This window comes from Lagenorhynchus albirostris, chromosome 12 (genome assembly GCF_949774975.1).
Source record: "Lagenorhynchus albirostris chromosome 12, mLagAlb1.1, whole genome shotgun sequence".
Lineage (NCBI taxonomy): Eukaryota > Metazoa > Chordata > Mammalia > Artiodactyla > Delphinidae > Lagenorhynchus > Lagenorhynchus albirostris.
Window position 1 is genome coordinate 2,949,429 of NC_083106.1, and position 14,636 is coordinate 2,964,064.

Sequence of the window (14,636 nt, forward strand, 5' to 3'; positions counted from 1 at the left end):
ACGTATACAGAGAGCTCTCTGGATTCAAGTTTAAGGTTAAAGGGTACAAGCCATCACTGAGCCCCCTCATCTTTCCCACGTGTTTACTCTGCATTGGGCCTTCAGGCTTTTGTCCTTTAAAGGAAAAACGCTAAGAAAGGGAATTGAAACTCTGGCGCTATGTTTTCCTCTTTTTTCACATCGCAATTTTAATTTCCCTTTAATGCTTTTCCTGTCTACTTTTCTTGCAGTATTTTTCTCTCTTTGTTTAAAAAAGGAGTCTGGGATTTTCGTTGTTCTGTCACTTTTATACAGTTTAGCATGGAATGTCCCGGAGGGTGTGTGTGTGTGAATCCCAGAGCACTGATCTTGGGAAGACCCTGCTGGATTGTGGGATTTGAGTCTCCAGTTTGAACCATGCACGTGAGAAAAGCATAGAAGATTCCTTGCAAATTACATAACATACCTTACATTTGGCAGCACTGTGATTTCCAGACGTCACTTCATGCATTTTAACAATGCTCTTAACTTTCTGTTTAATGAAATGTAGGCAGAAGGGATCAAATTTAGACTCTTTGATGTTCAGTTCTAAAATAAGAATTAGGGTCATTATAAAAGGCTGTTTCCAGGCCAGCATAATGTTTAGAGAGAACCAAAAACACCTCACAGTTCTCTTACGTTTTCTTCAAAACTACTAAAAGGAACATAAATGCTTGCATCCTTCTTTTTAGGGTGGGAATTAACTTAGAGACCAATCCATGGGTCCTCACAATTCCATCACTGACGTGCTCAGTGATGAGCACTTACAACGTAGTTGTTACAACGTAGTTGTTAGACTTCAAACCAATCCCTAACTCCCTGGGACTCCGAAAAAGTAAGGCAAGTGGTCTCGACCTCTTCTGTCTGATACCGTAGCCACTCATCATGGGTGACAGTTTAAATTTAATGCAGTTAAGTAACATTAAAAATTTAGTCCCACAGTCGACTGGCCACATCTCAAGTGCCCAACAGCCCTGAGTGGCCAGTGGCTATTGTACCAGGCAGAGTGGGGAGGGAAAGTTCTGTGGGACAGGGCTGGCTGGTAAGTGTGTGACACCGTACAACCCGAGAGACAGCACCCAGGGCAGTGCAGGCGGCTGGGCTCCAATCACAGCCTTCTTACCCTCCCCTTGTCGTTGAAAGCTTGTTGAATCACTATTATGTTATTTGTCACAACAGTTCTGCAGAGTCATTGATTCCTTAAACATGTGATGAGCACTTGCTGTGATCCAGGAATTGTGCCCTAGGCTGGGGACAGAAGGACAAAAAGCGTCACGCTAGTGTGCTAGGTGCCTACTGCCTGCAAAAGAAGACCAGCAAATGGACAATGCCCCAATGGAGAAGCAACTCGGACGCTGTACGGAGGGAGCAGGGCATCGTGCAGGGGTTGCTTCCCAAAGGAAGCTAAGCCTCAGTGGGGGACAAAAGTTTGTGCACAAATCATTACATAAGAGCGCCATGAGGCGAAGGTTCGGAAGTGGTGTTGCTGAGTTAAGGTGCACGATGTGTCTACAAGAACTGGTGCCTAGATTGTCTTGTTTGACAATAGAAGAGCATCCGTCTTCACACTTTGGCCAACACTGAGGCGTTTCAATATTGCAAATAAAAAATGGCTAGTTTTGCATTTCTTTTATTACCAGTGAGATAGAACACACTTGCATTATTTCACTGATACACGTTCATAGGTCACTTTCATCATCATCAGTTGGGCCGGTGCACACATATGAGTGTATTGATGGTCTGATTTCTTTTTGATTTCTACGATCTCTTCCTTGGAATATTAACCTTGTGCCTGCCATAGAGTTGCAAAATTCAAGTTTGTCAATTCCCTTTTAATGCTTCTATATTTTACATTTATGGAAGCAACAGATAGTTTTAATTCTTAGGTAATTTAAAAGCTTCCTTTTTTTCCTTTATGTTGTATATCTTCCCAAAGCAAATATTATATAAACACTGACCTATATCGTGGTTCTGCACATTGACGGCGGCGGGGATTCCTCTGAGGAGCTTGAAGAAATATGGATACCTGGGGCCCACCCAGCTACCCAGGGAATTCCACCTTGCAGCCACGCGTGAAAGCCATGATTCACATTTTTTTTTAATTTTAAAATTTTTTATTTATTTTATTTTTTGGCTGCGTTGAGTCTTTGCTGCTGCGTGCGGTCTTTCTCTAGTTGCGATCAGGGGCTACTCTTCGTTGCGGTGCGAGGGCTTCTCATTGCGGTGGCTTCTCTTGCTGCAGAGCACAGGCTCTAGACTACTGACTTGTGGCACATGGGCTTAAGTTGCTCCGCGCGGCATGTGAGATCTTCTCGGACCAGGGCTCGAACCCGTGTCCCCGGCATTGGTAGGCGGATTCTCAACCTGTGCACCACCAGGGAAGCCCCATGATTCATATTTTGTAGTAGTTTTATAATTCCATATTCTACGTTTATTTCATGTGACATTATATTTCCAAAATATTTAGCCCTTTGTCTTAAAACCATTTGTTTAATAATCCAATCTTTCCCAACTTCTTTGGAATGCTATCTTTACCACAGACGACACTTTCAAAGACATTTGGGCTTTGTCTATACTTTCTATTCTGATTCCTGTGAGAGCATCTTACAGTATCCCATAGAATGAATCCTCCCTGGTTACTTTTATGGATGTGGAACTCATGTTTTAAATTTATTTATTTTATTTTTGGCTGTGTTGGGTCTTCGTTTCTGTGCGAGGGCTTTCTCCAGTTGTGGAGAGCGGGGGCCACTCTTCATCGCGGTGCGCAGGCCTCTCACTGTCACGGCCTCTCCCATGGCGGAGCACAGGCTCCAGATGCGCAGGCTCAGTAGTTGTGGCTCTCGGGCTTAGTTGCTCCGCGGCATGTGGGATCTTCCCAGACCAGGGCTCGAACCTGTGTCCCCTGCATTGGCAGGCAGATTCTCAACCACTGCGCCACCAGGGAAGCCCCAGAACTCATGTTTTAAATAGCACTCATCAAGTTGGGTGGATTAAGTAGAGGGGACCTAGAAAGTCATGGTCTGAATATAATAATCGATAGAGCCATCTGGATTGGTTGGTAGTGAGTTAATATTAAAAGTTGGTTTATTCTTGGCTCGTTCAATGCAAATATGTTTAAAGCTAAATATGCGTAGTTCATTAACAACTTCTGACGGGGCCAAGGACTTCTCCTTTGAGGTTGGGTCTGCTGATGAGTTTCCTGTGAATTTTCTCACGTCACCAACAACTTCAATGCATTGTCCACGTTTTAGATTTCTGGTTATGTGATTACCTAAACGCCCCTGGCATCCAACCTGACTGCAGAATCCTTTTCAGACTCTGATACAGTTTTCTCGATTGACCCAGTCCGTTGGGGTCTTTTACTGTTATCATGTCTTCCCAAAGCAGTCAGCACGGCGGTTCTTTTTGTTTAGAAATAATTCCCTCTCACAGTCATAGTTTTCCAGATTATGTAAATAGTTCACTAAATTATAAAACTCTGATTATAACTACACTTGGCTTCAGTAGGAAACAAATACAGATGACCGCGGATAACTGTCACCTTGATGGTGGATAGAGCCACGTGGTCACACACGGAGGTCCTGCCACTTGGCTCACGTGGCCCTGGTGCCTGTTAGTATATTCCAAAGGGCGCTGTGGGCTAATCTGGTTGGGGTTTCAGGGAATTTCGGGGCGCTCGTGAAGTGGGTGTAGCACGGCGTTGGGAAGCCGTGGGGGAACCCAGTGCCCCAGGGGCTGGGAGCATGGACGTTACTTCCCTCCCCGCACCCCACCCCCGGTCCTGTGCCCACAGGGTGAACTGCTGGGTCCACCTGAGGGTTCAGTGTGGTAACACCAAGGGACTGTTATGGAACCAGAGCCCTGGGGACTGCCCCTCGCCTCACTCTGTCCCCGCCTCCATACCTAGTCCACCCGCACTTGTGTTTTACACCCCAGACTTCAATGTCACTGAGGTCCAAGCCTTCTCTCCATCTCCGCATCCCACGCTGGGCCTGGCCATTGTCATCTGCACCCAGACCAATGGCCTCCGCATCCACTCTTGTCCTTGTGATGTGGATTTTCATTAGGATCGTGGCTTCGAAACACGCCCAGGATCATGTCAGCCTCCTCTTCAAATATTTCAGTGCTGTCCTGGTGCTCCTAAGATAAAGACGAAAACCCTGATCTTGGTGGGCCCCATGCCCTCAGCTCCCATCTCACTGGCCTTTGGGCCCCGAGGTGGACGGAGCAGCTCTTCACGGGGAGCCTTGCGCACACTTTTCCCTTCTGCTCCCTCCTCCTCCGTCTGCCTCCTTAGAAGACGCTCATCCTTCGCAGGTGGACCTCGCTCCTGGAGGAGCCCTTCCTCTGCCCATCGTCCCCCTGCTATTCTAGGTTCTCCGGTGGGGTCCCCATTCTGCTCACCCACCTGCAGCTGCGGGTGTATTTCTGTTTGGTTAATAGCATCTGTGTCCCCTGAGGAGCTCTGGGCTCCTTGGGGGCAGGAATCCTGGCGCTCGCCAGTGGGCCCACCACGGCTGGTACAGGTCTCAGCAAACGCTCAATAAATCGTTGATGGAATATTCATCAGAGTGGACGAGAAATGTAATAAGGCCTGTAACAGAGTCTGACATGTAAGACGCACTTTTACACATATATTTCCTTTTTCCTGTCCTTTTCGTCAGTCAGACAGGATCATGTCACCTATTAAACGACATATGCAGCTTTGGGCCAACTGCCTTTGATGTGGAGGGAAATGAAATGGCATCTACCTTCAAAATGATTTCTAGATCATTCGATATAAGCGAACCTGAGAAAATGTCTTAGCAGATACAAAGACAGTACATTTTCTACAGAAAAGTGGCAGGAGGATCCTACGTTAGTACTGAGTCAACTGCTCTCCATAAACCTTCATCCTCAGTAGCAAGGCGTCACGGTTGCAGACGGTACCAAATTGCAGCTTATTTTTAATTATATTAGACTTTTTTCTCCCCTGTGGAGAGCGCGGGGAAGCCAGGCTCCCTTTGATCCCGGGTAGGTATGTTAATGCTAGAACAACAGGAAGCCCCGCCGGACCGGATTGCGTCCCACCCCCATGGCCACCTTCACCCCGCCTGCTGCCACGCCATTCATCTACTCCGCCTGATTAAGGAAACCAGCTCCAAAGGGCCCAGGCCCTCGGTCGTATCGTATCTACGTCAGCTGTATCCTTTCGCGGGAAGAAAATACTTTAAGGAAGAAAAGTTTAAGTGATTCACTGGTTAATTTGAGTCAACAGTTAGTCCAAGATCTGGACCTTTTAGTTTCTCTTTTGCAGGGTCTGCAAACCTTTCTGTAAAGGGCCGGGGCGGGGATGGGGCACGTCTCACTCTGCTGCTGGGAAGCTCTCAGCCCTGCCTCGGGCCCTCCCCGGGGGCGCCGCTGGAACTACACCCCGCCTCGATCCTCCACAGGCCTTCCCCAGGCCGCACACCCATCCTCCCAACTGGAAGATTCCACTGGCGGGCCAACACTCCCAGTCCCGCCCAGCTGCCTGCTGGGCTAAGTCGGATCCCGGGAGGGGGGTTGGCGACCACCCTCTTGTCTCCCTGGCCCGAACTTTGTCTCACCCTCCGCCCTCTGACTTTGGCATTTACATTCCAGGCTTTAAGGGTTTTCCCACCACTTAAGTCGTCTTTTTTCTCCCTCACCTGTTCAAAGCGTTCCGGTCAAAGACCACCCGATGCCACACTCTCTCCACTGTTTCCCACCTTCCCTTTCCCCCAACAGTCCAGCTGCCCGCTGAGAACACGCATCTCCCTTTGCTGGGTCCACCTGGCGTTCTCCTCACCCTGACTTCTCCTCCTAGCTGCTTGCAAACCCCGACAGCACAGAACACTTGTATTCCTTTTGCATCTTCCCCAGATATGACAGGTTCGTTAAACACTGAATGAGCAGAATAAATCACTGTTCGTGACTTCATGTGCAGGGTTTGCGGATTTGCATCCCCTGCGGTGGCCCAGGGAGGCCTGGTCACCAGCCGCCGTGGTTGCCTTTTAGGTAAGAACTCCCCGGCAAACGGAAGCATCATTCAGAAACGTAAGCCTGGGAGTCAGTGCCCTCCAAAATAGGCTGCTCAAAATTTCCCATTTAGGGGAGGGAGAAAACGTCTATCCATAATTTTTTTCTAAAAATAAAAAAGGAATTAAAGGTAACCCATTTAATATACAGGCTGACCCCGAGCTCACTGTCCCATGTGTCAGTGGGTCACACAGCGCCAGGGCCGGGCCAGGAATTGCGGGACCTGGAGTTTATACAGTTCTGGGGACAAAAGTGGGATTTGAGGAACTCTTTACCAAAAAGAATTCATACCGGTAAGTGAAGTACCCTGAGGCCACCCAGTGCCCGGACGGTCAGTCTGAATGTATTGGTGGGCTATTGGAGGTGACACCACGTCGAAATACTTCTCTGCAGGTTGGTGAACAGCCTCTGCTCCCAGGAAATATTTCCCACGTCCCCCATTCAGGCCACAGTCCAGCAGCTGAACCCCAGGGACAGCCAGCTTCTGGTCGAACTCTTAGGTATCTGTGCAGTACCGTTTTTAAACACTTTGAATATCACCCATGGGTGTATACAATAAAGATATATTCTTAAGAGTAAATAACTTCTTAATTTAACAATTATGGAAAATCAGTGAAAATGCAATTGCTGATGTAGTGACAGCTTTGACAGGAATTACAGAGAATGAGTCTGGGGCAAGGTTATAGATGCCGCATCATACGTGAAATTAATTCATTGCATCATTCCTGGGTAAGCTCACGCAGAATGAGTGGAATCCAGAAATGGGCAAAGAAAAGTAGGATATCATTAATATGATTATAAAAATAAAACATAAAATATGTCAGGATTGTTATAATGGCATGTGTCACGACATGGGCCCTGACCGTGGCACTCTCGTACCTCACAGAGGTGCTTACTGGTTCCTTCTGAACGGAGCACTTGGAAGATTTCAATGTTTGATGAATTATATACCTTTCTCCTACACAGGGAAAGTGTTAGAAATTTGCTGACCTTTTCTGTGATAACAAATGACTGCTAGGTTGCTACCTTTTAGAGTTAAAAAGAAAAGTCTAACTAAGATCCTTCAAAGCAAAGATAAAATTATCACATTTTATTATTATTATCATTATTTTTGAGGTACGCGGGCCTCTCACTGCTGTGGCCTCTCCTGTTGCAGAGCACAGGCTCCAGACGCGCAGGCTCAGCGGCCATGGCTCACGGGCCCAGCCGCTCCGCGGCACGTGGGATCTTCCCGGACCGGGGCACGAACCCGTGTCCCCTGCATCGGCAGGCGGACTCTCAACCACTGCGCCACCAGGGAAGCCCACATTTTATTATTTTTAACTGAAGTCCATTGTTTGCATCGGGGTTCACTCTTGGTGATGTATATTCTATGAGTCTTGACAAATGTGTAATGTCCTGTATCTACCACTTGAGTGTCATACAGAGTATTTTCACTGCCCTAAAAATCCCCTGTGCTCTGCCTATTCATCCCTCCCACTGCTCAGCCCCTGGCAACTAACAATCATTTTACTGTCTCCGTTGTTTTTCCTTTTTCCTCCTGTCTTATAGTTGAAATCATACAGTCTGTAGCCTTTTCAGATTGGCTTCTTTCACTTCGTAATATGCATTTAAGGTTCCTTCATGTCTTTTCAAGGCTTGATAGCTCATTTCTTTCAGTGCTGAATCATATTCCATTGTCTGGATGGACCACACTTTATTTATCCATTCACCTACTGAAGGGCATCTTCGTTGCTTCCAAGTTTTGGCTGCTATAAACATCTGTGTGCAGGTCTTGGTGTGGACATATGTTTTCAAATCTTTTGAGTAAATACCAAGGAGTATGGTTGCTAAATCATATGGTAAGAGTATGTTCAGGTTCATAAGAAGCTGAAACTGTCTTCCAAAGTGGCTGTACCATTCTGCACTCCATCAGCAGTGAAAGGATCCTGGTCAGCATCTGGAATTGTCAGTGTTCCAGACACTGGCCATTCTCACAGGTGTGCAGTGGTATCTCGTTGTTGTTTTACTTTGCATTTCCCTGATGACATATGATGTGGAACATCCTTTCATATGCTTATCTGCCACCTGTATATCTTCCTTGGTGAGTTGTCTTTTAAGATCTTTGGCCCATTTTTTAATTGTATTGTTTTCTTATTGTTGAGTTTCAAGTGTTCTTCGTATATTTGCAATACAAACGCTCAGATATGTTTTTGCAAGTATGTCTTCCCAGCCTCTGACTTGTCTGTTCAGTCTCGTAACAGTGTCTTTCACAGAGCAGAAGTTTTAAATTTTAATGAAGTCCAGCTTATCAATTTTTTCTTTCATGGATTGTGCTGCTTTCAGTGTAGTATCTCAAAAACTCATTGCCAAAGCACGGTCAGCTAGATTTTCTCCTACGTTCTCTTCTAGAAGTTTTATAGTTTTGCCTTTCACTTTTAGGTCTCTGATCCATTTTGAGTTGAATTTTTGTGAAAGCTCTGAGGTCTGAATCTACATTTTTCTCCCCACGTGGATGTTCAGTTGTTCCAGCATGATTTCTTTCTTTTTTAAAAAAAAATAATTAATTTATTTTATTTTTGGCTGTGTTGGGTCTTGGTTGCCACGCGCGGGCTTTCTCTAGTTGCGGCAAGCGGGGGCTACTCTTCGTTGCAGTGCACGGGCTTCTCATTGCGGTGGCTTCTCTTGTTGCAGAGCACAGGCTCTAGGAGCGTGGGCTTCAGTAGTTGCAGCACGTGGGCTCAATAGCTGTGGCTCACGGGCTCTAGAGCGCAGGCTCAGTAGTTGTGGCATGCGGGCTTAGTTGCTCCGCTGCATGTGGGATCTTCCCGGACCAGGGTTCAAAGCCGTGTCCCCTGCATTAGCAGGCAGATTCTTAACCACTGCGCCACCAAGGAAGCATGATTTCGTGAAAAGACTGTTCTTTATCTGTTGAACAGCCTTTGCTCCTTTGTCAATGATCAGTTGCGTGGGTCTGTGTCCTGGCTCTTTACTCTAGTTCGTTGATCCATTTGTCTGTTCATTCACCAATACCCCATTGTCTTAACTTTTGTAGCTTTACAGTAAATCTGGAAGTCCAGTAGGGTCAGCCTCTGACTTTCTTTTTCTCCTTCACTATTGTGTTGGCTACTCTGGGTCCTTTGCCTTTTCATCTAGACTTTAGAATCAGTTTGTTGATAATCACAAGATAGCTGGGTAGGGTTTTGATTGGGATTTTGTATTGCATCTATAGATCAAGTTGGGAAGAACTGATGTGCTAATGGTATTGAGTCTTCCTGTCCATGAATGTGAAATCTCTCTCCATTTACTTAAATCTTCAATTTCTCAGTTTTGTAGTTTCCCTCATATAGATCTTGTACATGTTTTGTTAGATTTCTCCCTAAGTACTTTTTTCAGTGCTAATGTATTGTGTTTTTAACTTTAAATTCCATTTGTTCACTGCTGGTATATCAGAAAGCTGACTTTTAAATATTAACCTTGTATCCTATAGCCATGGTATAATCACCTAATTCGAGGCATTTTTGGGGCTCAATTCTTGGGATTTTTTTACATAGACAGTCAGGTTATGCATGAACAAAGACATTTATTTCTTCCTTCTCAACCTATATACCTTTTCTTTCCTTAATGCATTAGCTAGAATACAGTGTTCCAATACAGTGTTGGCTAGGAGTGGTGAGAGGGGAAATGCTTGCCTTTTTCCCGTTCTTAGGGGAAAAGTATCTAGTTTCTCACCATTAAGCATGAAGTTAGCTGTATGTTTTTGTTTTTTTTTTTTTGCGGTACGCGGGCCTCTCACTGTTGTGGCCTCTCCCATTGCAGAGCACAGGCTCCGGACGCGCAGGCTCAGCGGCCATGGCTCACGGGCCCAGCCGCTCCGCGGCATGTGGGATCTTCCCGGACCGGGGCACGAACCCGTGTCCCGTGCATCGGCAGGCGGACTCTCAACCACTGCGCCACCAGGGAAGGCCAGCTGTAGGTTGTTTGATGTTCTTTATGGATGAGGAAGTTCCCTTCTATTCTCAGTTTGCTGAGACTCTTTTTCATGATGGCATCTATCTCATCTATTGATGTGATGTATTAATTGATTTTTGAATGTTGAACCAGCCTTGCCTACTTGGGATAAATCACACTTGGTCATGGGTGTATACTTTTTAAATACACTGTTGGATTTGATTTGTTAATATTTTCTTGAGAAAGGTTTATTTTATTTTATTTTGCCTACAGTTATTAGTTTGCTCCAGCACTATTTGTGGAAAAGGCTATTCCTCCTCTATTGAATTGCTTCTGCACCTCTGTCAATTTGATAATTTCATTCTCTAGTCTGTTTCATTCATCTGTGTGTCTAACCCTTACCAATATCATAGCAATATCATATCAATCATAGTCTTGATAATTGTAGCTATAGAGTAAGCCCTAATATTGGGAAGAGGGATTCCTCCCATTTTCTTCTTCTTTTTCATTTTTGGGGGACTGTTCTAGGGTCTCTCCCTTTCTGTATAAATCTTAGAATAAACTTGTGTAAGTTTACAGAAATTTTGCTGGACTTTTGATAGAGATTCCATTAAACCTATGGATGATTTTGTGGAGAATTGACTTCTAATACATGAGCATGACAAGTCTCTCCAACTATTTACATCTTCTTTGATTTCTGATATCAACATTTTGTCGATTTCTATATTTGACTTCTGTTTCACTTGTCCATTTTTAAGATATATAGATGTAATTAATCTTGTGTGTTTACCTTGCGTCCTGTAATCTTACTAAGCTCATTTATTAGCTCTGGGAAGTTTTTTGGTAGATTGCTCGAGATGTTCTACACAGACAACCACGTACCATCTACAATACAGACGGCTTTATTTCTTCCCCACAAATGTGGATGGCTTTATATCTTTTTATTTTTCCCCCTTATTGCACTAGAACATTCAATGCCATGTTGAACAAGAGGGGTGAGCACAGGCATCCTTGCCTCATTTCCAGTCTTAAAGGAAAATAATTCAGTCTTTAACCTTTAATTGTGATATTGGCTGTGGGCTTTTTGTAGATACTCTGTATGAGGCTGAGGAAATTCCTCTCTATTCCCAGTTTGCTGAGAGATTTTATATCACTGGGTATAGAATTTGTTCAAATCCTGTGTCTGTATCAATTGATTTCTTAGCCTGTTGATATGGTGGTTTACGTTGACTGATTTTTGAACGTTGAACCAGCTTTGCATATCTGGAAAATCTACTTTTTCATGGTATATTAATTTTTTTAGACATTGCTAGATTGGATTTGCTAATATTTTGTCGAGAATTTTTGAGTCTATGTTCATGAGAGAGATTGCTCTGTACATGTTTTTGGAGGGAGGCTGTCTTTCTCTGCTTTTGCTGTCAGGGTAATATTAATCTCATAAAATGAGTTGGCAAACATTCCTTCCTCATCTATTTTCTGGAAGAGATCGTATAAAATTTTGTGTTAAGTCTCACTTAAATGTTAGATAAAATTATCTTGTGATACTATCTGGGTCTGGGGATTTATAAATTCGATTTCTTTAACGGTTTTGAGACTTCTAAGGTTACTAAGGTTACCTTTCTCATCTTGCCTGAGTTTTGGTACTTTGTGGGTTTTGAGAAATGATCCATTTCTTCTACGTTGTCAAATTTATGTGTATAAATTTTACAGTATTCCCTTACTATCGTTTTGATGGCTGAAGGATCTGTGGTAATATTTCCTGTTTCATTCCTGATGCGGTGATTTACGTCTTTTTATTTTTGTCAGTATTGCTAGAGGTTTACAGATTTTATTGAGTTTTCTTAAAGAGCTACCTTTTGTTTCATTGATTTTTTTCCTATTGTTTTCCTATTTTCAATTTTATTGAGTTACACTATTATCTTCATTATTGCCTTCCTTCTGCTTGCTTTGGGTTTCTTTTGCTTTTCTTTTTCTAGTTTTCTGAGGTAAGAACTTAGAACATCATTTTGAGATTTTTCCTTTCTATGTATGCATTTAGCGTTATAAATTTCCCTCTTAGCTGCATCTCACAAATTTTGATATGTTGTGCTTTCATTTTCATTCAGTTCAATTTATTTTAAAATTTCCTTTTAGACTTCCTCTTGGACCCATGGATTATTTAGGAGTGTTGGCTACTCTCCATATTTGAAGATTTTCCTTTTGTCTTTCTGTCATCAATTTCTAGCATGACTCCTGTCATTGATTTCTACTATGACTCCATTATGATCAGATAACAAACTCTGTATGATTTCAGTTTTTTTAAAATTTGCTAAATTAAAAAAAAAAATGATCCAGGATATGATCTGTCTTGGTGGGTGTTCCATGGGTGCTTAAAAGGAATGTGCATTCTGCTGTTCTTGGGTGATGTTGTTTCATGACATTGCTCAGTTCTTCTGTATTCTTGCTGGTTTTCTGTTTAGAGGTTCTATCAATTGCTAACAGAGGGGTCATGAAGTTCCTAACTGTAAATGTGGATTTCTCTTTTTCTTCTTTAAGTTCTTTCAGTGTTTTCTTCATGTTTTTGAAGTTCTGTTGTTTGGTGCATACATATTTAGGATTGCTATATCGTTTTGGTGAATTGATTCTTTACTAATTGTGCAATGTCTCTCTTTGTCCCTAGTGATTTCTTTGCTCTGAAGTCTACTTAATCTGATATAATGTAGCCATTCCTTTTTTGATTTTGCATTATATATCTTTTTTCACCCTTTTACTTTTAAACTACTTTTGTACTTAAATTTGAAGTGAGTTTTGTGAAGACAGTGTATATTTGGGTTGTGTGTTTCTATCCATTCTACCACCCTCTGTTGTCTAATTGGTGTATTTAGACCCTTTACATTTAGAGCAATTATTGAAACTTAGGGCTTATGTCTGGCATTTCAATTTTTGTTTTGTTTCTTCTGTTTCTCATTCCTTTGTTTCTCTTTTCTTGCTTTCTTGTGGATTACCTCAGCATATTTTAGAATAGCATTTTTATTTATTTATAATGTTTTTGATCATATCATTCTATATAGCTTCCTTAGTGGTTGTTCTAGATATTACAACATATATAAGTAACTCATCACAGCCTCCTTATATCAACATCTTACTATTTTGAGTGAAGTATTGAATGTTTACTCCCACTTGGGTACCTTTAACCCTTTTCTACTTTTTAAATAAAATTGTCTTAAGTATTTCCTCTATACACATGGAGCACTACATCAGGTAGTGTTAAGTGTTATAATGTTTGCTTTAACCATCAAATCTAATTTAAGAATCTCATGAGAAGGATGGTCTATGATTTTTACCTCTATTTTTACCCAGTGAATTAAACTGCTAGAGTTGCCATAGCAAAATTCCACAGATGGGGTAGCTTAAACCACAGAAGTTTATGTCTCACAGTTCTGGAGGCTGGAAGTCCAAGGTCAAAGTGCCAGCATGGTTGGGTTCCTGGTGAGAGATCTCTTCCTGGCTTACAAAGGGCTTCCCTCTCCCTGGGTCCTCACATGGTCCTTCCTTTGTGTGAGAGCACCCCTGGTGTCTCTTCCTCCTCCCAGAAGAGCACTGGTCCTATTGGGTTAGGGCCCCACCCTTATGTAACCTTACTTACTATTTTAAAGGCTCTATCTCCAAATATATTACATTGAGGGTTAAGGCTTCAACATAAGGACTTGGGGGGAACATAATTCAGTCCATAACACTCAACCATTTCTTTCCCTTTCTGAAAAAAATATTGAACATCTCAAGAATTTGTGTATCATCTTGTGCAGGGGCCATGCTAATCTTCTCTGCATTGTTTCGTTTTAGTATATGTATTGCCAAAGTGATCCTTCCAATAGTTTTTTGAATACTTAAATAATTCTTGTTGATTGAGTCTGTTTCTCACCATAGACTCTGTTTCTCACATAGATTTTTTTATCTTTATAATATATTGAATAGATTCATTTTCAAAAGCAAGTTAACATCCGCTTGTCTATGTTGACTAAATTTCTACATGTCCTTAAAACATTATAACTTTACCAGTGTATTGGAGCAATTGGTGAAATTTAGGATGTAAATTAGATAATACCGTTATAGCAATATTCAGGTCTTAAATTTGGTCATTTTACTGAGGTTATATAAGAGAATGACGTTTTTATTGGGAACTATATGATGAAATATTTAGGAGTAAACGGTCATTATGCCTGTAACTTTCTCTTAAATGGTGAACTAATAATAATAATAGTATAATTATATGTACATGTACATACATGTATACATATAAAAACATATGTAAAGAGAGAGAAAGGGAGACATAAAACATGCATTTTATGTGACACAAAATGAAGTATGTTTACAATTGATACATCTAGCTGAAGGACTTATGGGAGTTCATTGTACGATTCTTGTACTCTTGTATAAGTTTGAAATTTTTTCAAATTAAACAGTTAGAAAAACCTTAGAGTTAAAAAGACAATTCCCTCTCAACTTTACCTGGGGATATCATAGATTCCAAGATAAAAATAGCCTTAGTTCTATTTTTCTTCAGTATATTAGCATTACTAGTAAAGATAGAATGAAAACAAAACGACAGTGCTAACTGCAAATATAATCAATAGTCAGTATGTGTTTCCAAGCACAGAAAACGGTTCAAC

The 14,636-nt window shown here is 42.3% G+C and overlaps 1 non-coding gene across 1 annotated transcript; it reads right to left on the bottom strand.

The window, feature by feature from the left end:
- Positions 1-13,728: 13,728 nt before the first annotated feature.
- Positions 13,729-13,832, bottom strand: LOC132530956 (U6 spliceosomal RNA). The gene has a single exon (XR_009543962.1). It is a non-coding gene; the product is annotated as a U6 spliceosomal RNA (small nuclear RNA).
- Positions 13,833-14,636: the final 804 nt, after the last annotated feature.